Below are 25,347 nucleotides of genomic sequence, written 5' to 3'. Positions count from 1 at the left end.
AAACCCAAAAAAGAGGGGATATACATATATGTATAGCTGATTCGCTTGGCTATACAGTAGAAACTAACACAACATTGTAAAGCAACCAAACTCCAAAAAAATTAAATGAGACTGGAAGCTCTTCAGGAGTGATTTACAGACAACATAAAATGTAGAAAACTAAAGTACTGTATCAGTGTATCTAGAAATTTTGTGTAAAGAATTCCAGAAACCATACCAAACCTTGGGCTATTACTGAAAATTAGAAATCTCATTTTGGAGCCTTTTGTAAATGTGTGTAGCGATAGAGTGCACAGTTCACACAATGTGAACATATTGAAATTGGTACTTTTATGCTGACCCTAGCCTGACCCAGTACAAAATCTCTCACACCAGAAATTTAATATTTCTGAAAGCTTGATGATTGCCCTCTCATTTATTTTTCACCTTTCTGTGCCTTTCATATGTTCTTCCAGCTGGTTAATTATTAATTAATATTTAACAAGGCTTTTTCACAATGCCAATTCCTTCTCTGCTAGTATAGCCTTTAGGCAGTATATGAACTCTCCTTCTATGCCCATTTAAGAAGTCAGGACACTCACTATAGGTTAATTTCTCTAAAGAAATCCAGAACAGCAGATGAAGGGAGGTTTCCTCGACAAGACCATTCAATGTTTCAGGCCACTCTGAATTTAGTAGATTTTCCTAGTGCATATAAAATGAAATGGATTTGAACCAACTTAAAATTCTTAAAAAAATTTCCAAGCACACATTGCCTGAACAAAATGGTTGCGACTGAAACGGGAAAGGGCTTAGCCTTTCGCTTCTTGTGCCACAAGCCAGTCTCTTGATTCCAAAGACTGGAATGCAGATAAGCAGGGAAAACCTCAGCGCACGGTAATGAAAGAGGTCAGCTATGACACAGAGGCCAAGAAGAAGAAAAGATACTCTAGGAAGCAGGAGTATGTCTCCAAGTTTTCTCTGGTGAAAGGAGATTGATGAGAATTGACATCTGTTTACAGTCAACCAACTGGAACCACGTAACTTTCACGTCCCTCCCCACCTCCACCCCTCACTCCTTTCCACATGGACAAACAGACCACACAGGTGATTTTGGCCAACAATGTACTTGGCATGAAACCCAAAACATGAGAGCCTCTTCCTGTCCATGTATCTGCTCCAGAGAACTAGTTAGAAAGGGAAGATTGCTGAGGTTTTCCCTCTGCGTTGCTCCGCACCTGAGCTGATTGGAGCCGAAGAGACTACTGATGTATACTAGTAACGTCCCTTCCCACGTCCAGATTCTTTTTATGATTCTAGGTTGAAACTGTACTCTCCAGACTTAAATAGGGTCTTGGTAACGTTCAAACTCTCACTCCCACATTCTCATCTTTTCACGTATTGTACACGGTTTTTGAGAACGTGGTACCCCAGCCAGGCCTTGAGGACTTCTTGTCTCTTCGGAGCTAGGGAAGGGGAGAAAGGGAGCAGAGGACCAATCTCCGCTCCCAGCCGTAGTTACAGTCCCCATCCCTCCAAGGCGCCCATCCCTGTGCCTTTTGTCCCAACACCCCACCCAGATGATGTGACAGGCTCGTGGCCCAATCCCCTTCCTGGTTCCCAGGCCGACTGCTAGCACCACCCGAGCCAATGGCGGCGGCCGAGGGGCGGAGGGCCTGGCAGAAGGGGCGGGAGCGCTGGCTTTAGAACCACAGCCGCAAAGATTCCGAGCGGCAGAAGTTGTCTGAGTGCGTCGGGCGGAGACAGCTGGGCCAGATCCGGTACTCTGCGACTTTCTGTAAGTGCTCTGCAGGTACAGGAGGGCACGAGGGGAGCAGGGTCCCTGAGCGTGGGCAGGAGCGGGTCCAGAAGAGAGCATCTCCAGGAACCTCGGCGGGAACATGCCTGGCACGGGGGGCGGGGGCCTGAGAGGGAGGCTGGAGAGATTTCTGTCCCAGCCTTGGGCGCCAAAGCGACCGTTCGCAGCAGGGATGGGTGGGAATGACCTAGTGTTCCCCATGACTGCTACCCGCCGCAGACACGTTTTCTGACGTTCACTGGGGGAGATGGTGTTTTCTCAATAGTTGCTCTTAACTTGTTGCCAACCTTGGGCTTGAGTCCTTGACGCCAACCCTTGCCCTTCTTCCCTTTACCGGCGGCGGCCCCGAAGTAGAAACCCAGCGCCTAAACTTCCCTCGATCGTCCTTCTCCAGCTACTGCCACCCTCCTTCCCCCGCCTCCGCCGGCTCCGGACTCAGGAAATCCCGGAGCTCGCCGCCTGCTACGCCTCCAGCACCGGCTCGCCCGCCGCCGGTGACCTCGCAGGCTCACCTCGGGCCCCGGCTCCGCGGGGTGCGGTGGCCCAGGGAGAGAACGAGGCTCTGGTCGCCTGCCTTCCGCCTGCTTCCCTGGCCAGTAGCGATCGCTTAGCAATCGCACCGCGTCTCCCTATGAGTAAGCACTTTTTTCCTTTCAGTAGCAGGACATCCCCATGCCATTAGGATAGTACCTTTCCGTTCTTCACTCTCCCGATTCCTCGCCGCCCCGTCTGCTCTTTTCTCAGCTCCTCTGGCTCCGCACCCTCGAGCGCACACGGTCCCGGCGGCTCGGGAGACAGAGTCGAAAGGGACGGTGGGAGAGGGGCAACAGCCCCCTTCTCCCACACAGCTGCACTTGCCAGTGTTTACTTTTCCGCACCCGCAGTACTTAGCGCCCTAATGAGCGGCGGGGTTGGGGGGCGGGGAACGCCGACCACCCGCGCCCTGGCTTCTCGCCAGTCCCAAAGTTGCCGCCGCCGCCGCCGCTGCTGCTACTGGCTTTAATGTGCTGGCGGCTCCAACCGCCGGGCTTCTGGGCAGAAGATCCCAGCCTGGGAGGTGGAGTGAACTTAAGGCTTTAAGATACTTCCCGTACGCGACGCTTCTTGCTCCACACCTTATCTGCATGACATCCTGGTTGGTGCTCAAGGTTGAGTTTAGAATTAATTCTCCGTTTAGGATCAGATAGACAGGATGCTGGGGGTACTCGACTTGTTACTGGGGATGAGGGTGGGGACTGGGAAGACAGCTTGGCAGGCCGCACAGTAGGTACCTAGGTGAAATGAAAAACTACTGAGAGATAAGCAGATAGTCCGCTTTATAAGATGTCACAGTGTATTTGGGCGCCTAAACTGGATCCTGAAGATGCAGTTTAGAGCGAATTCCAACATACTGGCGGACACATGCCAATTGGCATCACGTGCCCCAAGTCTCTGATGCCCCTGGGGTCATGATCACATGACTTCTTTTGACTTTAAAACTGGAATGTAATGGCTGAAGTCCATTTTCCCAAAAATACGCGACCAAAAAGGGGAGAGGGTGTGAACTAGCCTCTACTCAAGGGAATTCTACTTGGATGTGGATGAGGGGAACAGAAAGGGAATTTGGTGCTCAGATTTTATCCAGAATAAAAACAGAAGCTGTTTTGAAAATAAGGGCTTGAAATATGTTTGTGCTGGGATATATGTCTCCCCTGTGGCTCTTCAATCTAGTTACAGCTTTTCTGAATTTTAAAAATATCTTACTAATTATTTCCTGGGAAAATTGTCCTTTTATTCACCCCCTGTTTCATTCTGAAATGATTGATTTGAAGCCATATCCCATAAGATAGTGTTTTCCCATAAGACAGTGTTTTTAAAAAATTAGGCTTTGTCCATGTACCTAGGTCTGGCCTATATTCCAGTTGAACTGTTCTCTATATTAGGCATCTGCTTGAAAGTGGTGGATAATCTCTTGGCTAAAATTAACCATCAGTTACTGTGGTTTGAAATTGGATCAGAAATAAGGCACAAAAACAGTGGACACTAAATTTGAGAAATGGAGCTGACTGGGTTTGTGCCTCTCAATACTTTAGCAGAATAATGAGATGCCACAGAAACAAGTTCTGTAAGGACCAATACCCACCCAAGTGACCCAAGTTAAGACTACTGTTGGAAAACCGTTACGGTTTTTGTGATTTAGATTATGTATTGCAGAGTACAGAAATGGGCAGCAGAATCTCTGAGGTCAAGAGTTTAAATGCTTTACTTATTTACAAAAATGGATCCAGTTGACACATATTCAGTCTTGAAAACAACTAGGGCAGCTAAAAATGAAACTGGAAACAGTTAAGAGATTTTGACTTTGTATGCTTTAGCCAAAAACCCTTTGTCTACGTACTGCAGCAACCTCTGAATGACTTGAGCACTCCATTTTCATGCTGTGCATGGGTTTCTGAGCCTAAAAACTAGAACAACTTTAAAGCACATAGCTCTGACCGCTAGGCTTAACCTGGCAGCGCAGATTAGCTGGAAGTGGACTCAAGCTGCACCTGAGTTCATTGGGAGTTAAGGACACACTGCTAGATAGACCCCCCTAGTGGAAGTGAGGTGATAATATAATTTTAGATTGAACTAATAAATATTTAACCTTAAAAAAAGAAACAGTACAACTATCCAACTAGGTTAAAGTGGTAGGGAGTTAAGTTCTTTTTAAAATAACATTAACTCATGTCAAAACAGGATCCTCACTAGGCTCTCTGTCCACAGTCTTTTGTCTCGGAGGTGTCCACTTGTTTAAAACTACTGACTTCATTTTTCAGTGGTATGCTCTTATGAACCCAGGCTTTCATCAAAATTAGAGGATTATGAGTCTAATACTTAATTTCTATTGTTAGATCTAGAAGGTGATCAAACTCTTTGTCTAGGGTGGGAGAGCCAAATAAATTATGCTTTGCCTCCATGGGGTCGCAAAAGAGTGGGACACTACTTAGCAACTAAACAACAACTTGATTTTACACAGATAATCAACACTCAGGTTGAAGGAATCCAATCTGATGGCATCATTTAGGGTCAGTTGCTAAAAATGTCTAGGCTTAATACATTTTGGGTAAAAGGATTAATTATGACTAGTGAGTAATATTTGGGTTGAGATTAAGTTTCTTCTACAAATGGTTACAAGTACATTAGACTTAACTGTGACTATTTATACTGGCAGAATGTCAGTATCCAGGGCACTATCAGGAACTACATGGAAATTTTTGTTGTTCTTCAGTCATGTCCGACTCTTTGCGACCCCATGGACTGGCAAGTCAGGCTTCCCTGTCCTTCACTGTCTCCTGGAGTTTGCTCAAATTCATGTCCACTGAGTCGATGTCTCTCCAAGGCAAACAGTGTGACTGTTACTGAAAAGAAGTGGGTAGTAGCTTCACCATGGTGTTTGAGCACTAAGGAGATTCTTTTTGGTGAAACTGACAGAGAAAATAAAGGAAATCCACTGCAATTTTTCCATATTCTGTTTTAGGCATTTCTGCTTGCCTATCCAAGAAATATACTAACATAATAATATTCTTGGCACATATGACAAATTTGTGAATTTGCTACTGTGTGACTAATGTTATTTCTTTAAAATATAGACCATTTCTGTCATTCCTTATCAGAATTTATCATAATCTAGGTGGAATGTATATGCAAAACTGTTTGTTTTTGCTGTTTAGTACAGATTCCAGAAGTAGCAGATATAAAATTGAAAACAAACATCTAACATCTATCAATACATGACGACTTGGGTATCTGTTTTTGGAATCACTTTGTAATTGCTCATGCTGTTTTGGTGAATAGTAATCCGGGGGGAAAGTTTGATGTGTGAAAATAATAAAACTCAGTTTAGAAGAAAACAGCTAGATCACATTTTGAGTCTATATAATTATTCTAGGGAATGACATACCATATAATGTATGTTCAATGTGTTGGTGGTTTCAAAAGTTTTTCGGATACATTATACTGTTGGAAGATCTTTTAGATACCAGTGGTCATGACTCGCTGTTTTTAGTTATGAGAGAGCTTTGGTTAAAATTATGGCCTAGAAATATTAAAAATAGTCTAATCATGAAATGTCATTCTCAGGAAAAGATCTGATAATACTTGGGCCAACTGGTAGTTATGGAGGTGACAGTTTCCAAAATTTTAATATGTTTAATAACATTGAATTTGCCATATTCTTAGCACTTGAAAGACAAATATTGCTGAGTATAAACTGTTTTAGGGATGAAAAAGTATTGCTGTTAAATGAAAATTGCAACGGTAAGGGGGAAGTATGTTGGACTTCCTTCAAAAGAACTAGATTCTAGACATGGTTCTGCCACTGACTCATAATTTGACTTTGAGAAAGTCACTAAAGATTATTACATTATTATATAACATTGAGTACATATGTGTGCCAGACACCACACATTTTCTCATTTATAAACTGAGGGCATGGCTCAAGGACTTTGTGTCTTTTATATAGAAATAGTATCGCTTATTTCAATTTTATTTATCAGTTGATTTGTTTGCCAATTTTAATGCAACTATATTGCATGCTAAGTTGCTTCAGTCATGTCCAACTCTTTGCTACCCTATGGACTATAGGGTGCCAGGTTCCTCTGTCCATGATATTGTCCAGGCAGGAATACTGGAGTGGTTGCCATGTTCTCCTCCAGGGGATCTTCCCAACCCAGGGATTGAACCCTAGTTTCTTATGTCTCCTGAATTGGCAGGTGGGTTCTTTACCACTAGCACCACCTGAGAAGCAACTGTATTTAAGCTAAATACCTTGTTGGAGAATTGGTGACTATATAGGAAGATGATCACTGGTGGCTTATGCAGTGACTAATGTTATTTCTTTAAAATATAGACCATTTCTGTCATTCCTTATCAGAGATTTTTGGCACATTAAACTTTCTGATCTTATATTGTAAGAAAGCTTAATTTTTCTTAGCAGTCTAGAAATTGGTTTGATGATAAGGTGGTAGTGTTGTTTACTGGAAAAAACTCCAGGGTCTTTTAATCCTCTACAGTTCGCACAGATAGGCCATCTTAAGTAAATTATGGAAGTTCTCTGTGTTCATATCTGGATTTTACTTTATTTGTAAACCATCTGTTTCCGATCTACGTATTTCACAGGGATGCTGAAAGGATAAATGAGCTATGTAAACCTTGGCTCTTCAGCAGACAGGTGCTATATAAATTCAAAGCACTGTAGTAGTATATCATAGAAGCACCAAAGTTTTAACAAGAGTTTACAGAAATAGAATTCTCATCACTTAAGTCTTGCCACATTTTTACTTGTCTGTAATAGTCTCCAACCATCCACTTTTACAAGCTAAGAAGAAATAAAGCCAGACATAATAAAATGAAAAATAAGAGAAATGGTTGATAACAAGAGCATTAAGCCCTATACATGTAATACTTTGTTATATTCTTTTCCCTCAAATATTGTGCCAAGTAGCCGTTAAAGCCATTAATGTGGTGTGGGTTTTTTTTCTTACTTTTCCCAAGCAACTATAGAGCAGTATTTTGGCATTCATTGCTAAAGCTTACAAAGCACTTTGGCTTATCATACTTCATGTTTTTTGATTGCCTGTTATAGGAGGTTTTGTGTAAAACTGCGCATGAAAAATCAAATGTTTCTCTGTGTAATTGCACTCTAAATTGCATATGTTAAGTATGGAAAAGTACATAATGAAGGAGATAATCTGTATGTTTAAGTATCATGCCATCATTAACACAGAAAAGGTGAGAAGTGAATGTAGATTTTCTTTTGAAAAACAAACCTTGGGCTAGATAACTTCTGAGGGGTTGTTTTAAACCCCCACCCTCAAAATTGTTAACTTGGAATTAATTTTCAATGTCTGTTGTCATCTTGCCAGTTACATAATGGTTCTTTAACTCTGTCATTCTTTGCATTATCATATGTTTTTATTTTATTAAAATTATGTTTGATATCATTTGTTAAAATATCATTTGTGAAGTAACAGTATCTAATGAAATTGAAATAAGCAGAAAGCCTTAAGTTAAAGGACTTTTGAAATTAACTGGTATCGTGTGGCTAGTTCTGAAGAGAAGGTTCTTTTTGCTAAAAGAAATAATTTTCTTTTGTAAAATCTGATCTCATTTCTACCATCTCTGGTTTAAAAAATAGCAAATCATTTTTTGTAATCTTGTAACCCAGTTATTGAAAATAAAATTTTGATTCTCTTAAGCTGTTTTTAGTTTATATGTATATATATATTTATATAAAATATAAATACTTTCTATAAAATAGAATTTGTGAGGACAGTATAATAGCTTTGAATATTCATATTATTACATTCTACATTATATGCTCTAATTACATAGTGTTGTGCTCATATTGACATTCTGCTATTGACACTGAATTATAATATTAATACATTGTCCTTTATAGATGAATGTAATTTTTAAGCTTTTTTTCTGTATTTATTTACTTGCTTATATGTCCTTGTTTTTGCCATTTCTTAATGTCTTTTTGACATTTTGGAGCTTGTATTTCAGTGAGGGAGAATTTCCATTTAAGACTGCTTTCTCGGAGGTAAAAATGACAAGAGATGATTCCTTCAGTATATCCTATTGCTATAATAGTCAATAGGTATATTTAGTTAATCTGCTGGAAAAGTGTCTTAAGTAGTGTGTACTTCAGATGTTTTTAATCACTTTATGTTGGATTAAAAAATACAAGGGCACTGTAAAAATATTAGAAGAAAGCAAAAATTTTTATAAAGAATAAAAGAAAAGATTACTTGTAATCATACCACCTGTTCATATTTTTTAATCTGTTTCCTGTATAGAAAGTTAAATATTTTAAACATTGGGATCATGTTGTATATACAGTTTGTATCTCTTTTTTTCACTTATTATACTGTGAAAATGTTTTCATGTAATAAGATATTTTTGAAAATATTTAAAATTACTGCATGAGATTTCATAATTTATTTCACTAATTCTAGGTTGTTGGAAAATTTTTTTCTTTCCATATATTATAGATAATACTTCAGTGAACATAATGGGGCAAAAAGCATTTTGTGACTCTGAGAATTTCTTTGGGATAAGTATTTAGAAGAAAAATTGCAAAGATTTTTGTTTTTAAAGATGAATTCCTTTGACAATCTTTGAAGTTTAAACACTGGCTTACCCAAAAAGAGCCTTGATTTTAAAGAACAGCACTCAGGAAAACAAAAAGCCATTCTTTATATAGTGTTTTGTATGTGACTAAACTGGAGCTGGTTTAGGTAAAGTATATGTCTTAGGAATATTGTGGTTTCCTCTGATCTAGTTAGCAGGTGCAAAGCAGGATGAAGTAGAATCCTGTGGGGTGCACAATCCTAGGAAGTTCTATTTTTTGAAATGGAACTGTTAATGGGGGAAGGGAGACAGGTTTGTACTTAATTAGCCTTTAGATTTCAGATTGCTGTAAAACTCTGTTCAAGTATGGAAACCCTATTTGTGACCAGAAACTTTCAGTATCCTAAAGAAACTTTTAATCCTGAAGTTGGTTAAATGGCTGTGTTTGGGGGTTCTTTTTTGTTTTATTAATTTATTCTTACTGAAGTATAGTTGATTTGCAATGTTGTTAGTTTCTGGTGTATAGCAAAGTGATACAATTTTATACATATGTATTCTTTTTCAGTTTCTTTTCCATTATAGGTTATTACAAGATAGTGAGTGTAGTTCCCTGTGCTATATAGTAGGTCTTTGTTTTATATTTTATATATAGCAGTATGTATATGTTAATCTCAAACTTATTCCCCCTTCCCCTTTAGTAACCATAAACTACCATATGATCCAGCAATCCCACTCCTGGGCATATATCTGGAAAAGATGAAAACTCTAATTTGGAAATATACACATACTCTGATGTTCATAGTAGCACTGTTTACAATAGCTAAGACATGGAAACAACCTAGATGTCCATTGACAGATGAATGAATATGTGCTGTGTGTGTGTGTGTGTATATGTGATGGAATATTACTCAACCATAAAAGGAATGAAATAATGCCATTTGCCACAACATGGATGGACCTAGAGACGATCATACTAAGTGAAGTAGTCAGACAGAGAAAGACAAATATAAAATTATATGATATCACTTATACGTGGAATCTAAAATATGATATGAATGAGCTTATTTACAAAACAGAAATAGACTCACAAACAAATTGCTCTGTTTGTCGATAGGCTTTTTTATCTCAGGCTGTGCAGTTGCAGCTCAGTGATACATCAGTTGGGTTCCAGACTACCACCATAATATGAATCACACCAATTTTTTTGACTTCCTAGTACATATAAAAGTTATGTATACAATACTGTAGTCTATTAAGTGTGCAATAGCATTACATCTTTAAAAAGTACATAATTAAAAATATTTTATTGTTTAAAAAATGCCAGTTAATCATCTGAGGCTTCAGTGTATCCTAGTAACATTGAACATCACTGATCACCAATCACTATAACAAATATAATGATAATGACAAATTGTGTAATATGGTGAGAATTCCCAAAATGTGACACAAAATGAGAAAATGCTGTTGGGAAAAAGATGTCAGTAGATTCCTCACTTGATGCAGGCTTGCCACAAACCTTCAATTTGTAAAAAATGAAATATCTGGAAAGTGCAATAAAATGAGGTGCGCCTGTACTTTGACACTGTTCAATAAACTCAGTTATATATTTCATTCAAGTTGCTTAAATAGCTAAACTGAGATCAAATAGTGGTAAAATTTCTGATGCCATCAGTTAATTTGTGCCTAGATTCCATGTATAGTGAATCCCCCAATTACAACACTTAACAAATATTTTGTATATTTAAATGACTCATTGTACACTGCATCTCTCTCTCTAAACTTATCTCATGCTGCTTCATAGACCCTTCCTGGATGTTTGTTTCCTTCCCCCAGTTCATCGGTGGCACTAAGGACCATGTTGTTCTGGGCATTCTCTGATGACCCAGAAGTGATGTGGAAAATGTTTGACCAGACAACTCGTTCTCACCACTTCCTTTTTTTGTTCTCAGAGGTATTATGTACATGTTATATTTTGTAGTCGGACTGGAGTTTAGTATAAAATGTGGGTTCCCATGGTTTTGCTGTTTTATATCTCTGTGACATTGGGGAAGTTCTGTAACTCCTCCAAACCTCAATTTTACTATCTATAAAATGGGGATGATATGACTTGTTTTAATGTTGTCCTTAAAATTAAAGAACATTTATAAAGAAACTAGTGGGGACTTCCCTGACAGTCCAATGGTTAGGAATCCACGCTTTCACTGCTGAGAGCAGGGGTTGGATTCCTGGTCAGGGAATTAAGATCCCACAGGCCATGTGGCACGCCGATTTTTAGGTCAATTAATGTTGCCTTAGGTGATCTTTATCGGGTGTCTGTAGCTAACTCTTCATTTTCCTCTGATTTACTCTTTTTTTCTCTTAAGTATCACCACTGAAGATAAATAAGATAGGTGTTTTTTTGTTTGTTTTATTTAATGGTATTGTGAAAATATGACTTCCTAATGCTTTGCATTACACATGTGGAGGATTTTAACAATGTTCCAGGTTGAAGAAGCCCCTTGACTTAGCTAGAAACCCTTTTACCATTTGCCTTTTTATGAGGATATGCCATCCAGCAGTCTAAATTCACCCTCAAACGAAAATTGGAAATGATACTCTTTTAATATATTATGGACACCACTATAAACTCATTGCTACTAACAAATTTAGCTTAGATCAGGATGGAAGGTAATAGATAATGTTGATGCCTATTTTGGAGGGTAGGGAAAAGAAGCTTCAAGTTCTTAAGTATTTGTTTCTACAATATAGAAATAGTATAAACATGAATTTTAAAAGTTTACCTTTGAAAAATAGGGGAAAAGAGAAATTAAATCAGTCAAAATTTAAAATGCTGGGGAAGGCAGAGAGTTATAAATTAAATCAGAATCTTAGTCATGGGTGAATCCAAAACATATTCATTTTAAATTTACGATGCCTATTATTTCCTCTAGTGGAAGTTTTCAAAAGCAAAAACCAGGAAATGATGAAGGACATTGACACATTCAACAAATATTTTGAGCAGTTTGTGGGTCTCCAGTTTAAAGCTACAGTTGAATAGCTTTTGTAAGTGGTTATGAATAATTAAAAATTTATATTTTGTCTTACAATAATTAGAAAACAATATAGCCAAATTAACATTAAGTGTAGGTAGCCAAAAAGTAATACTGATGGAATAACATGTGTAAAGATATAAGCCAACCCATATATTTGGTATCTTTTCCTAAATCAAAGTTTTCCAGCATTAGTCGCCCCCCTCCAGAAATGAAAACAAACTAGAATATATTTATAGGAGCAAGCAGATCATGGCAAACTTCCCTTACCAGAGAGGGTTTGTGTAAAGATGAAGGGAATGTTGCTATGTCAAGTACTTAGAAATGTGTAAGGATTATATAAAAGCAGGCCTATAAGGCATTTATAAAGAGATGTAAAACTCAGGGAAACTTTAAAATATGCCCAGAGTTATCATGTATATATTGCTGATAGTACAAACTACAGATGGAGTAAGAGTTAGCCAAATATAGTAAAATGGACAATGCCTTAATTAGTCTATTTGTGGAATTCTTTCATCATTCAACTAAAATAAGTTTAATGAAAGCTGCTAGGTGCTAGGGCTACAAAGATGGTAAAATACTCCTGCAGTCTAGAAGAAAAGACATAATACTGGATTTCATAAAACCTAAAAATATTTTTACATGTAGAAAAGGAACTTAAATATGGCCTTTTTTCTCAACATAAAGTAATTTCTAAATTTAAACCTTGTGTGAACAAAGACATTCATGTATAACCCAATATAATCAAATCTAAACTAAGAACAAATCAAGTTTAAACATTGTTATTCCCTGCAATAATTATTGCATCCTAGAAAAAGTGCCCACCATGAGTTAATTTTACTTAAATAGAACATTGCTCAGCCTATAAATGAAGGTCAGCAGACATCAGTGTCTTGGAATAAAATAGCCCTTTGGCAAGAAAGTGAGCCACTCCCCATTTAGTTTTTACAAAAATAAAATTCTTTCCAGCTTTACTAAATTGTAGATGTTGTGCACAGCGTGTACTTCTGCAGTAGTCGGTTCTGCAGCTGTGGAAATATCCATGTATGCAGAAGCCCTAAAAACATTGATTCACTATTACTTGCACATGCAGCTCTCATACTTTCTATAGTATAGCATTCTGTTAAGTTTTATCTGATTCAAGGATAATAGCAAGTGACTACAAGTATAATGGGGCTTCCTTGGTGGCCTAGCCAATAAAGAATCCACCTGCAATGCAGGAGACCTGGATTTGATCCTAGGTCGGGAAGAGGTATAGCAGATGCTTACTGCTTGGAAGGAAAGTTATGATCAACCTAGATAGCATATTCAAAAGCAGAGACATTACTTTGCCAACAAAGGTTCGTCTAGTCAAGGCTATGGTTTTTTCTGTGGTCATGTATGGATGTGAAAGTTGGACTGTGAAGAAGGCTGAGTGCCGAAGAATTGATGCTTTTGAACTGCGGTGTTGGAGAAGACTCTTGAGAGTCCCTTGGACTGCAAGGAGATCCAACCAGTCCATTCTAAAGGCGATCAGCCCTGGGTGTTCTTTGGAAGGAATGATGCTAAAGCTGAAACTCCAGTACTTTGGCCACCTCATGCAAAGAGTTGACTCGTTGGAAAAGACTCTGATGCTGGAAGAGATTGGGGGCAGGAGGAAAAGGGGACGACAGAGGATGAGATGGCTGGATGGCATCACCGACTCGATGGTCGTGAGTTTGAGTGAACTCCGGGGGTTGGTGATGGACAGGGAGGCCTGGCGTGCTGCAATTCATGGGTTCGCAGAGTCAGACACGACTGAGCGACTGAACTGAACTGAATGGGCTACAGCGCATGGGGTCAGAAAAAGTCAATGCAACTGAGCATATGTGCACAGGTATAAAAGTGTTAGTGACTCAGTCATGTCTGACTTTTTGCGACCCCGTGGACTGTAGCCTGCCAAGCCCCTCTGTCCATGGAATTCTTCAGGTAAGAATACTGGAATGGGTAGCGATTTCCTTCTCCAGGGGATCTTCCCGGCCCAGGGATTGAACCTGGGTCTCCTGCATTTGCAGGCAGATTCTTAACCATCTGAGCCACCATGGAAGCCCAGTACACAGGTATAACTGACACCTTAATTTTCTGCCTTGAACTTCTTGATTGTCTCAGACTTTGAAATGACCCAGGATTCCAAATGTGGTCATCGTTCTGTTTGATGGGAGAGGATCAAATGGATGCACCATATTTGGATGTACTATGTCCTCTGTATATGGCTTGCTTGAAAGATAGCACTAAATTCCTGCCATATACCATGGAAAACACTGTTCTTCTAGGGAGAAAGGAAAATAAACCCATTCTCCTGATTCTTTCACAGTACACCTGGCACATAGCAGGTCTCCATAAATACATTTGAAAGAGGTCTTTGTTAATAAAGATTAAAGTGTGAAAACCTAATCAGCAAATTGGTAGCTTATGAATCATAATTGAATAAAATACATCATGATGTGAACCTATCAGAAGACTAAGCAAAGGGCTTCTTTGGTTTTCTTCCTCTCACTTGTTTTAAATGGTCAGGAATGAATGTTACAGATAGCACTTTCATTATGAGAACTGCTTAACTTTAGGATCAAAAAGAAAACTGTGACATATTAATATTTTTCATTTTTAAAGCAGTTTTATTGAGATAAAATTCACATTCTCTACCACTCATGTAAATTGTATAGTTCAGTGGATTTTAGTATATACACAGATGTGTATGACCGTCACCAATTTTTGAACTTTCTCATCACCGCAGAAAGAAACCCCATACTTTTAAGCTATCCCTCCCCCCAGCCATCTATCTCTCCAACCCCAAGCAGTCACTAATCTACTTTCTGTCTCTACAGGTTTCCCAGTTCTGGACTTTCATATATAAATGGAACATGTAGTCTTTTTTTGACTGACTTCTTTCCTAGAATATTGTTTTCAAGGCTCATTGAAGTTGTAGCATATATCAACACTCCATTCCTTTTTATGACTGAATAATAGTCCATTGTATGGATATATGACATCTTGTTTATCTAATCATCCATTGATAGACATTTGGGTTTTTTCCACTGTTTGGCTGTTACGAATAATGGGACATGTTAATATTAAATGTCTAACTACAGGTCAGCTAATGGATTAGAAGTGGTACTGACAATATTTCATGTATCACTACTCTGCAGTTAATGCACATCCTTGCTTTCACTCTGAGCAGTACTGATTTCTACATCTAAGTGAAGCTATTTTTTCCTGTTTCCTGAAGCTTAGTAGCTTATTATCAACTTGTTCCCAATACTAATTTTTCCTTAATATTTTTACTTGAATAATGGAAAATCTGTAAAAGTTGTATAATCACATTTTTTAAATTTTTTTGAATAATAGATTTATCCAGCATGCCTTGTTTAAACACATTTATCAAACACCTAGTATAAGGATCAAAAGTAAGCAGTATTAAGTCTTGCAGAAGTAAATGAAAAATGCTTTGAAACAGTGGTTTTCAGTCAACCTAAGGCATTATTGAGCATATATAATATATTTATTTTTTAATATTATTCTTTAAATATGAAATATAAACACAGGACAAAATTCAAATGCTATAAAGGGACATAAAGAAAATAAATGTGCCTCTGAGTCTGATCCCCATTTCCCTTCACAGGAGGTGACCATTAGTACTAGTCCCTTGTGTATCTACCCAGAAATAATATTGAATACATTTGGCACTTGACATTTTCAGAAGAGCTTGGTGTTTTACATTTAGAAAGTGCAGCATTACATTTGAGGGAGCCTTTACCTTTTGACTCTTTAGGGATGAACATGAGAATGAGGGATTATCATCCAAGGATGATGAAAAAGAATCACCTTCAGTTACAGAGTTTTTCTTGTAAGAACCCTTCTGGTCAAAATAGCTAATGATGCCTAGAACCAATCTCGGCAATTATCTTCTGTATTCAACCCACAGAGAATTTCCTGGGCCTAGTTTCCTTCCTCTTCTGGGCAGCTAGCACCTTGCAAACCCACTAGGAAAGGATAGGCCTCCCTGAGAGAGAAGAGCTGTAGTTCAGTCAAGAAAAGATATGATTTCCAGGAGACCCATTTAGAACTTCCTGTTGAACTTCCTATTTAATTGCTTGGGGCTTCCCAGGTGGCACTAGTGGTAAAGAACCTGCCTGCCAATGCAGGAGATGTGAGAGATGTGGGTTTGCTCCCTGGGTCGGGAAGATCCCCTGGAGAAGGAAATGGCAACCCATTCCAGTATTCTTGCCTGAATAATCCCATGGACAGAGGAGCCTGGCAGGCTACAGTCCATAGACTCACAAAGAGTCAGACACGACTGAAGGGACTTAGCATGCACATAGGCATTTCATTACTTAATTCATTTGTTTTGTGTTTAGCTGCTCAGTTGTGTCCCATTCTTTGCGATCCTGTGGACTGCAGCCCACCAGGCTCCTCCATCCATGGGGGTTCTTCAGGCAAGAATACTGGAGTGGGTTGACATTTCCTACTCCATTACTTAATTCATTTAACAGGGCTTTATTAATGATCAACAATGTGCTAGGCACTGTTATCACTAAGATAAATAAAATAATGTGCCGTTATTTGAAGAGCTCAGAGTCTAATCCAGCCACTGATTTTTGCAAATGAGGCAACAGAGAAATTGATTTTAACTTGCCACATCATGAAGTGGTAGAGCGGTGGTGGGGGACAGAGTCTCCTGATACCTAATCTGTCACGTTTCTCACCATAAATTTAAACATCACATCCAGAATCCAACTTTGTTTACTAGGAATGCTTCTTCCTCTTCCTCCGTGAATCAATTTATACTAACTGGAGTTTTCTTTCAGATGTTAACAAAATGGGGAATGCCGTGTCATTAAAAGTTGACATAATTCTCCAAAACTCACTTCACCTATGACTTAAGCAGCATTATTTAACTTGACCAACTCTTCCATAGCTTATGGGAATTCATTGGTTATAGCTTTAAAGTAGTAAATTATTTTCTAGGTTATATTTTCAACCAAGGCATTCTTATACTTACAAAACTGCAGTCCTAATCACTGATGTTAAAGAGTTTCCTACATAGCATTGCATCCAGAAAATTTTGAAAACTCTAATACCAATATATTGGATACACATTGAAGGATTTATCACTCATATTTCTTCCAAAATAGTTGTAGTTATGTCTATAGTGTCTTGGAAAACTTTGTGGAAATAATGTTTAAAATAAGATATGAAATTTTTCAAGTAAACTTTCTTATTTTATCCCCATCAATTTAATGATACTATAGTCTGTGTTTAATTCTGTTTTTTTAGCTGAACTTTTTACTTAGCAGAAATTGTAGACATGTACTTGTAAGAAATAACAGAGAGATCTGTACCGTTTACCCAGTTTCCCCGAATAATAACCTTTTGCAGGACCTTGGTACAGTACTAAAGCCAATGTTGACATTGAAATAGACAAGATGCAAAACAGTTCTTTCACTGCTAGAAGCCCTTTTGTTACTCTTTTGTAATAGCACACACTTCTTCCTTCCCCTGCACCTGCCCCATTTCTTTATACCTCTGGAAACCGCTAATCTGTACCCCATTTTTATAATTTTGTCATTTCAAAAATATATAAACAGAATCAGAATTATATGCAATTTTTTGGCTTTTTTCATTCAGCATAATTGTCTGGAGTTCATTCAAGTAGTGTTTAATGATTCTTTCTTTTTATTGCTGAGTAGTATTCCATGGTGTAAATGTACCATAGTTTATTTAATCAATCACACATTGAACAACATTTGAGCCATTTCTAGTTTGGACTGCTACAAATATCAATATTTGTGTACAGGTTTTTCTGTGACTGCAAATTTTCATTTCTCTGAGATTAATGCCCAAAGAATACAAATCTCTGGGTCATATAAGAGTACATATTTAAATTTATAAGTCCTAAAATGTTTCTCCATAGTAAATGTACCATTTAATCTCTTACCATCAATATATGAATGGTCCAGTTTTTCTACATCCTTGATATAATTTGGTTTTGTCACTTTTTTATTTAGTGTAGAGATAACTCAATTTTGTTTTATTTTCCATTTCCCTGTGGTTAATGATGCTGAGCATCTTTTTATGTGTTCATTTCTCATCTGTTTATCCTCCTTGGTGAAGTATCTTTTCATATCTTTTGCCTATTTTCTAATTGGGTTGTTTTTTTAATACTGAGTTTTGAGAGGTCATGAAATTAAAAGACGCTTACTCCTTGGAAGGAAAGTTATGACCAACCTAGATAGCATATTCAAAAGCAGAGACATTACTTTGCCAACAAAGGTCCGTCTAGTCAAGGCTATGGTTTTTCCTGTGGTCATGAATGGATGTGAGAGTTGGACTGTGAAGAAAGCTGAGCGCCGAAGAATTGATGCTTTTGAACTGTGGTGTTGGAGAAGACTCTTGAGAGTCCCGTGGACTGCAAGGAGATCCAACCAGTCCATTCTGAAGGAGATCAGCCCTGGGATTTCTTTGGAAGGAATGATGCTAAAGCTGAAACTCTAGTACTTTTGGCCACCTCATGCAAAGAGTTGACTCACTGGAAAAGAATCTGATGCTGGGAGGGATTGAGGGCAGGAGGAAAAGGGGATGACAGAGGATGAGATGGCTGGATGGCATCACCGACTCGATGGACGTGAGTTTGGGTGAACTCCAGGAGTTGGTGATGGACAGGGAGGCCTGGCGTGCTGCAATTCATGGGTTCGCAAAGAGTCAGACATGACTGAGCAACTGAACTGAACTATATATTCTAGATAACAATCCTTCATCAGATAAGTGGTGTACAACTCTTTTCTCCTAGTCTGTAGCTAGTCTTTTCTGTTCTCTGAACAAGGTCTTTCACAGAACAAAAGTCTTTATTTTGACAAGGCCAAATTGATCTATGTTTCCTTTTATAGATTGTCTTTTTGGAGTCACATCTAAGGTCCCTTCACCAAACATGCTTCCTGGTGAATTTTTCAATTTTTTTCTAAAGTTTTATGGTGTTATGTCTCACATTTAAATCTATGGCCCATTTTGAGTTCATTTTTTGTGTAAATCTTTTTATAAAATTATAAAAAATGAGGTCTAGGTCAAAGTTCTTATTTTTTTCTCTCTTATGGGTGTCCAGTTCCTGTAGCACCATTCCTCCACTGATGTGCTTTTGTACCCTTGTCAAAAATCAGTTGAGCATATTTGTGTAGGCCTATTTCTGAGTCCTCTGATCTGTTGCATTGATCTGCACATGTTGCTCTGTAACCACATTATCCTGACTGCTGTAGCTGTAAGAAATGTCTTAACACCAGGCAGAGAGAGTCCACCCACTTAAATTTTTAAATATCTTTTACCTGTTCTAAGACCCCTTCCTTTCCACAAAACATTTTTAGAATAAGTTGGACTATGACCACAAAAAAACTGTGCTGTCGATAGAAATTTCATTAATAATGAATAAATTAGAATTTTGAGATTGCATATATAATGTTAATTTAGTTAAAAACGGTAATGGCATTCTTAAAGAAGACAATTTAATTTCTTTTGTAGTCTCATTCTAGGTCTTATTTTCTAAAGTGGTGGCCATGTTTATGATTTTTAAATCACTGAATACATATTAATTGGTCATTTCTCTTCAGATATAACTTGGACATCTTTTTTTCATTGCCAAAATTGAAACTTCTTTACCATAGGAATAACACATTCTTGATTTTGGTGTATAACTTTCAAGTTCTAAATCATTGTTATGTTTTTGAATTTTAAAATTATTTGAAGAGTTCTTTGTAGAATTTTAAAAGACCCTCCCCCATTAGATTTCTCTTTACAAGACTCCTAAACTTACTGCCTTAAGGAAAGTATGGTTTACCTCTTCTGTAGTTTTAAACAAATGCATTTCCCCAAAGAGCAAAATAGAATATGCCCCAAATCTTTGGGGTTTAGGTTATTGGACCTCAGAATGTGTTTGTTAGTCATAAATAGCAAAGCAAAAGTTTTTAAATGAGAACTTTTGTGCATTCTCATGCTTTGATCTTTGATTCTGAAAACTAAAATCCTAAAAATTACAAAAAGAATCTGGTAAACCTCTTAATTTTAAAAAAAGCACTTGAAAACTTACTATTAGGGATTTAAAAAAAGAGAAGAGGATTGTTAAACTGATGAGAGGAAGAGAAAATGTCACCTTGTTGCTTTTGGGTGTGGGAAAAGGGAATGAGATCATGCTTTCATTTGTGTCTTGCTTTCTCAAGATAAGCTTTTCCACCCTTCTTTCTGCTTCATGGTTCAGGGTGGAAGCACCAAAAAAAAAAAAAAAAAGCAACCTGGCTCTCTTTCCCATCCTGTTTATATTCTAAATTGGCTTTTATTGTTTTAATAAATATATCACTGGCAGCCTATAAACATGGTATTAAGTGGTTACACTCAGAAAGCAGGAATTTGAAAATCACCGTCCAGTTATACTACCTTAAACACAATTAACACAATTACTTCTCAATAAGGAAAACTTACCTGTATTATAGAAATGTAGCTCATAGTTTTAATATAGTTATTACAGTGAAATTTACTACTACTATTGTCTTCAGAGTTCTGAAAGAATAAAAATGTGAGCCAAGAGTAGTAAGCCAAGACATCATTTAAAAATAAAGGTATTAAGCAGTTCCTGTAAATATAAAAGAACTATTAGAAAAGAGAAATACTTGAAAGTGAAATTCAGCCAATTGAAAAATAGGGCAATATTAAGATTTTAAGAATTGAGAAGTCTTGGAAAAAGGATGTGTAATGATCATTCAAACTATTTAAGTACAGAATTAATACTGAAAAAAATTAATACCACTAATATCAGTGATTTTTTTCTTCCCCACCTATTCCTTTGTTTAGGTAATAGTCACACTATAGCAAAAAGTATTCTGTGATGGAAAGAAAGTGTAATTTAAGGAAGAATGCAGTATAATGGTACTAATCACCATAAACAGATACTCCAACTTCTTTCTTCCTATATAGCTTATCAGCCTTTTTAAAATTTTGTCTAATGAGAGACTCTTTAATGCTCATTCTCTAAAGCCAAGAACTCTCAGAGCCAGTGAGCCTACTATAGTCCACCCCATCAAAAGAACCCTGCTAATGGCTTTAGCCAATTTCTGAGGTAACAGTACCTGGGAGAGGGATTAACTAGAAGTAAGAAGTTACTTTGGACGACTTTTTCCTAACAATGAGTTTTAACAGGCAAGGGCCACAAAAGCCATTTGATTTATGGGAGAATTAATTAGAATGAGACTTTTTAGCTGGACCAGGGTTACCAGACTGCCAAATAAAATACTGAGCAAGCAAGACTGGTCAGTTACAATTCAGTCTCTAGAAATCTGAGCCAGCAGTAGTGTTATGTTTATGGATTCAGCTTCATCCATGAAATACGACTGGGGTATCTCAGCAAAAATAAAAGTTACGGGGTATCTCCCAGACATTTGAATAGCAAGGGCATATAACACTGTGTAAGACTGTGGTTATTTTTGCAGCTAATCTTAAGGATAAATCTACATTGTATTCAGGATGCTGTGTTGGGCCAAACTTAACAATGACCATTATGTGTAGAAAATAGCAACCATTGTTGTTGCCCTAAGCTTTCTCTGGAGATTAAAAAACATTTTTAATTAACCTAATAAAACCCTATGGAAAAACAGACTGGTTCCAAATAGGAAAAGGAGTACGTCAAGGCTGTATATTGTCACCCTGCTTATTTAACTTATATGCAGAGTACATCATGAGAAACGCTGGGCTGGAAGAAGCACAAGCTGGAATCAAGATTACCAGGAGAAATATCAATAACCACCTTTATGGCACCACCCTTATGGCAGAAAGTGAAGAGGAACTAAAAAGCCTCTTGATGAAAGTGAAAGAGGAGAGTGAAAAATATAGCTTAAAGCTAAACATTCTGAAAACTAAGATCATGGCATCTGGTCCCATCACTTCATGGGAAATAGATGGGAAACAGTGGAAACAGTGTCAGACTTTATTTTGGGGGGGCTCCAAAATCACTGCAGATGGTGACTGCAGCCATGAAATTAAAAGACGTTTACTCCTTGGAAGGAAAGCTGTGACCAACCTAGATAGCATATTCAAAAGCAGAGACCATTATTTTGCCAACAAAGGTCCATCTAGTCAAGGCTATGGTTTTTCCTGTGGTCATGTATGGATGTGAGAGTTGGACTGTGAAGAAAGCTGAGTGCTGAAGAATTGACGCTTTTGAACTGTGGTATTGGAGAAGACTTTTGAGAGTCCCTTGGACTGCAAGGAGATCCAATCAGTCCATTCTAAAAGAGATCAGTCCTGGATGTTCTTTGGAAGGAATGATGCTAAAGCTGAAACTCCAGTACTTTGGCCACCTCATGCAAAGAGTTGACTCATTGGAAAAGACTCTGATGCTGGGAAGGATTGGGGGCAGGAGGAGAAGGGGATGACAGAGGATGAGATGGCTGGATGGCATCACCGACTCGATGGACATGAGTTTGGGTGAACTCCGGGAGTTGGTGATGGACAGGGAGGCCTGGCATGCTGCAATTCATGGGGTTGCAGAGTCGGACATGACTGAGTGACTGAACTGAACTGAACTGAATAAAACCTTAATGGCAACATAACCAAAGAAATTAACATAACGAGAGAAGAGTGGATAGAAGCAGAAAACCTAATGCAATTGTTGAGTTATCCGGGCAAAGGAACCCTAAAGTATGTGAAGCCAGTGACTGTTTCCTTGTCTAAAAAGGCAATTCCAATACTATAAACACAGACACACGTTTGGAATTTTCAGATAGATCTTTAAGGTGGCTGTTTTATGACAAGCTCCCAAAGAAATGGAATTTATCTGTGATGTATTTGAAAGTGTATATGTATGTGTTTGAAAGAATTAAGGAAAGAATTAGACTGACAGAGTGCCTAGTGGTCGTTGAAGTGACCATTGATTATTTTAAAGACATTTTGTTAGACAACAAGGCAACACTTTTCCTCTGGAAACATGTCTCCACAATATTAGCAGAAGTCAGAAAGTATTCCACATGCAAATATATCTGAACCTCTTCGTGAATATATTTAACACTTTGAAGTGATAGCTACATCTGGTAACAAGTATAAGCCAGCATCTTATAAACTCTGGCTTCACATTACCACTTATCTGAGTTAGTCATTTAAGGGGGTTTTATAAGTCTTCCTAAGAACTGACAAGGTTAATCTTGGGTTAGGGCAGGCAGGCAGGAAATGCTGAAGCAGCTCTTCCCTTTGAAGGTTTTGTATTTGCATGTGAGGTCAAAAAGTAGTTGTTTTAAAGTTAAGAAAGCTAAAGCATTGAGATCATAACAGCTAAGTGAGACTTTTTTTTTTTCCTTTGTGTGGCAACTTTGAAGAAAAACTTGATAAAATTCAGAGTTCTTTATACTTTCCATTCCACTTTTCTCTGAAATGCCTTTATTTTCTAAAGTGGAGAATTAAAAAATCATTTCAGCTGCCAAATATGATAATAGATTCAGTGCCACTAGAAAGATGTAACCTACCATTTCTTTGGCTGTATTAGCTCTCAAGAATCATTCTATTTTGTAGCTTACCCAATAGGAGTAGATGTCTTTTATGTTTATTTATATGATTTGCATTAAAAGTGCTACAGGTTTGTTCTTGATTATGTAAAACCACACAGCCAATGACAGTGAATTTAATTCCTTTAGGATGCAATGTTATTATTACATATTATTTAACATAATTTTTTTTCATTTGAAAGTAAATATTTATTCCTGAATTTTTTTCTTCCATTTTGTTGAGACATAATTAACATACAGCATTGTTTAAGTTGAAGGTATACAGCATAATGATTTGGCTTACATACCTCATGAAATGATGATCACAGTAAGTTGAGTGAACATCCATTATCTCATATAGATAAAAAATATAAAAGAGAAAGAAAAAAAATTTTTTCCTTGTGAAGAGGACTCTTATGATTTGCTCTCTTAACAACTTTCGTATATAACACACAGCAGTGTTTATTTCTCATATTGTGCATTACATCCCTAATACTTATTTATTTTAGAGCTGGAAGTTTGTACCTTTTGATTACTTTCATCCAATATTTCCTCCCCCACCTTCCTTAACAGACATATATTGAGTACCTACTGTGTGTCAGGCACTGTTCTCAATACTAGAGATAGATTGGTGAAAAGACAAATCACTGCCCTCATAGAGCTTAATAAATATTAAAGATGAAATAGAGAATTTTTAAATCTTTTAATCTGTCACTCCGATTTTAAAGACATACATTGAATGAGTTTTGAGAACTCTTGCACATTTTGCCTGAAGTTTAAACAGGGATAATTTGACCATTTGTTTGGAATATATGGCAGTAAACTGGAAGATGATAATTAAAGCAAATTATTTTTTTGATTCTTGCTTTTATTTTTCATTTATCAGTGTTACAGTTAGACCCCTTGAGTAACTTAGGAATGTTACTGATTTAACTTGTGGATTTCTTCCTTAGGATGGTCTTAATTTATACAAGGGGATGTGAATAGACATAGTAATCTTGAAAATTAAAATATGGCATTTATAAACACCATCTTCACTCATTGGAAGAATTATAGAATACTTAATATATTTAATGTTCACCATGGAAAGTGGATGTATTACTCAGTTATTTTTGCCTATGTGAGTAGTACAAGAGCTGACTCAAAGGAGATGACATGATGGTTCCTGTCCTGAAGTGAAATAAGATGATGGGGTTGTGGTGGAAAAATGATGTGGTCATGCCCATATTTGCTCATATCTCTTGTTCATTTCCTTTTATAGAGGAAAACCAAAGAGAGTCTCATTTCTTATTTTTTTTAAGTTTCCTTTTTGTATTTTCTTTTCATGCCATTTTCCTTTTTTCCCCTTAAAATTGCATTATCATAATTTGCAATTCATTGGATCAAGTTGTGCTTTGAAATACTGTAAATACCCCTTAGAATGGTCGTAGTAGAGACATTATACCCATTTTAAGCAATTGATTACATATATGGACACAGACATCCTGAGCTCCTTGGGTGTAAAAGGCAGGTTTCATAAATCTTTCTATTTCCTGATGCCAAATAGTACAGTGCCTTTTATAGAGTGGATGTTCATTCAGTGTTTGTGCAATGAATGAATATGAGCCAGGAATTTTATTTTTGTTTTCCAAAATACCAAATACTTTATAAGCTCAAGGAATTTTTAAAATACTTATTATTATGGAAAATTTTAAACATACAAAATAAAATAGCATAAGGAACCCCCTCAGTTTCAACAGTTTATCAATATCTGATGTTCTTATATTTCATCCTTTCTCTCCTCTTCTTTTATTTAGTGATTTTAAAAAATATTTATTTTCTTTATTTGACTGCATCAGGTCTTAGTTGTGGCATGTGGGATCTTAGATTTTCATTGTGGCATGTGGGAACTTTTAGTTGC

The 25,347-nt window shown here is 37.4% G+C and overlaps 1 protein-coding gene across 4 annotated transcripts in view; it reads left to right on the top strand.

The window, feature by feature from the left end:
• Nucleotides 1-1,711: 1,711 nt before the first annotated feature.
• Nucleotides 1,712-25,347, top strand: part of PLS3 (plastin 3) — a 97,003-nt gene continuing 73,367 nt past the window's right edge. For 3 of the 4 annotated variants that reach the window (XM_086386834.1, XM_086386832.1, XM_086386831.1), the window contains exon 1: nt 1,712-1,777. The gene's annotated coding sequence lies outside the window, so the exon portion shown is untranslated. Of the gene's footprint in view, nt 1,778-2,148; nt 2,434-25,347 lie in introns of those variants that run through there. The other variant, XM_086386833.1, reaches the window with a different exon arrangement.

This window comes from Bos grunniens, chromosome X (assembly GCF_055505025.1).
Source record: "Bos grunniens cultivar Pamir isolate PY7600 chromosome X, Bosgru_T2T1.0, whole genome shotgun sequence".
NCBI lineage: Eukaryota > Metazoa > Chordata > Mammalia > Artiodactyla > Bovidae > Bos > Bos grunniens.
The sequence above is the reverse complement of the archived record's forward strand: the minus strand, read 5'-3'. Positions and strand labels throughout refer to the sequence as shown.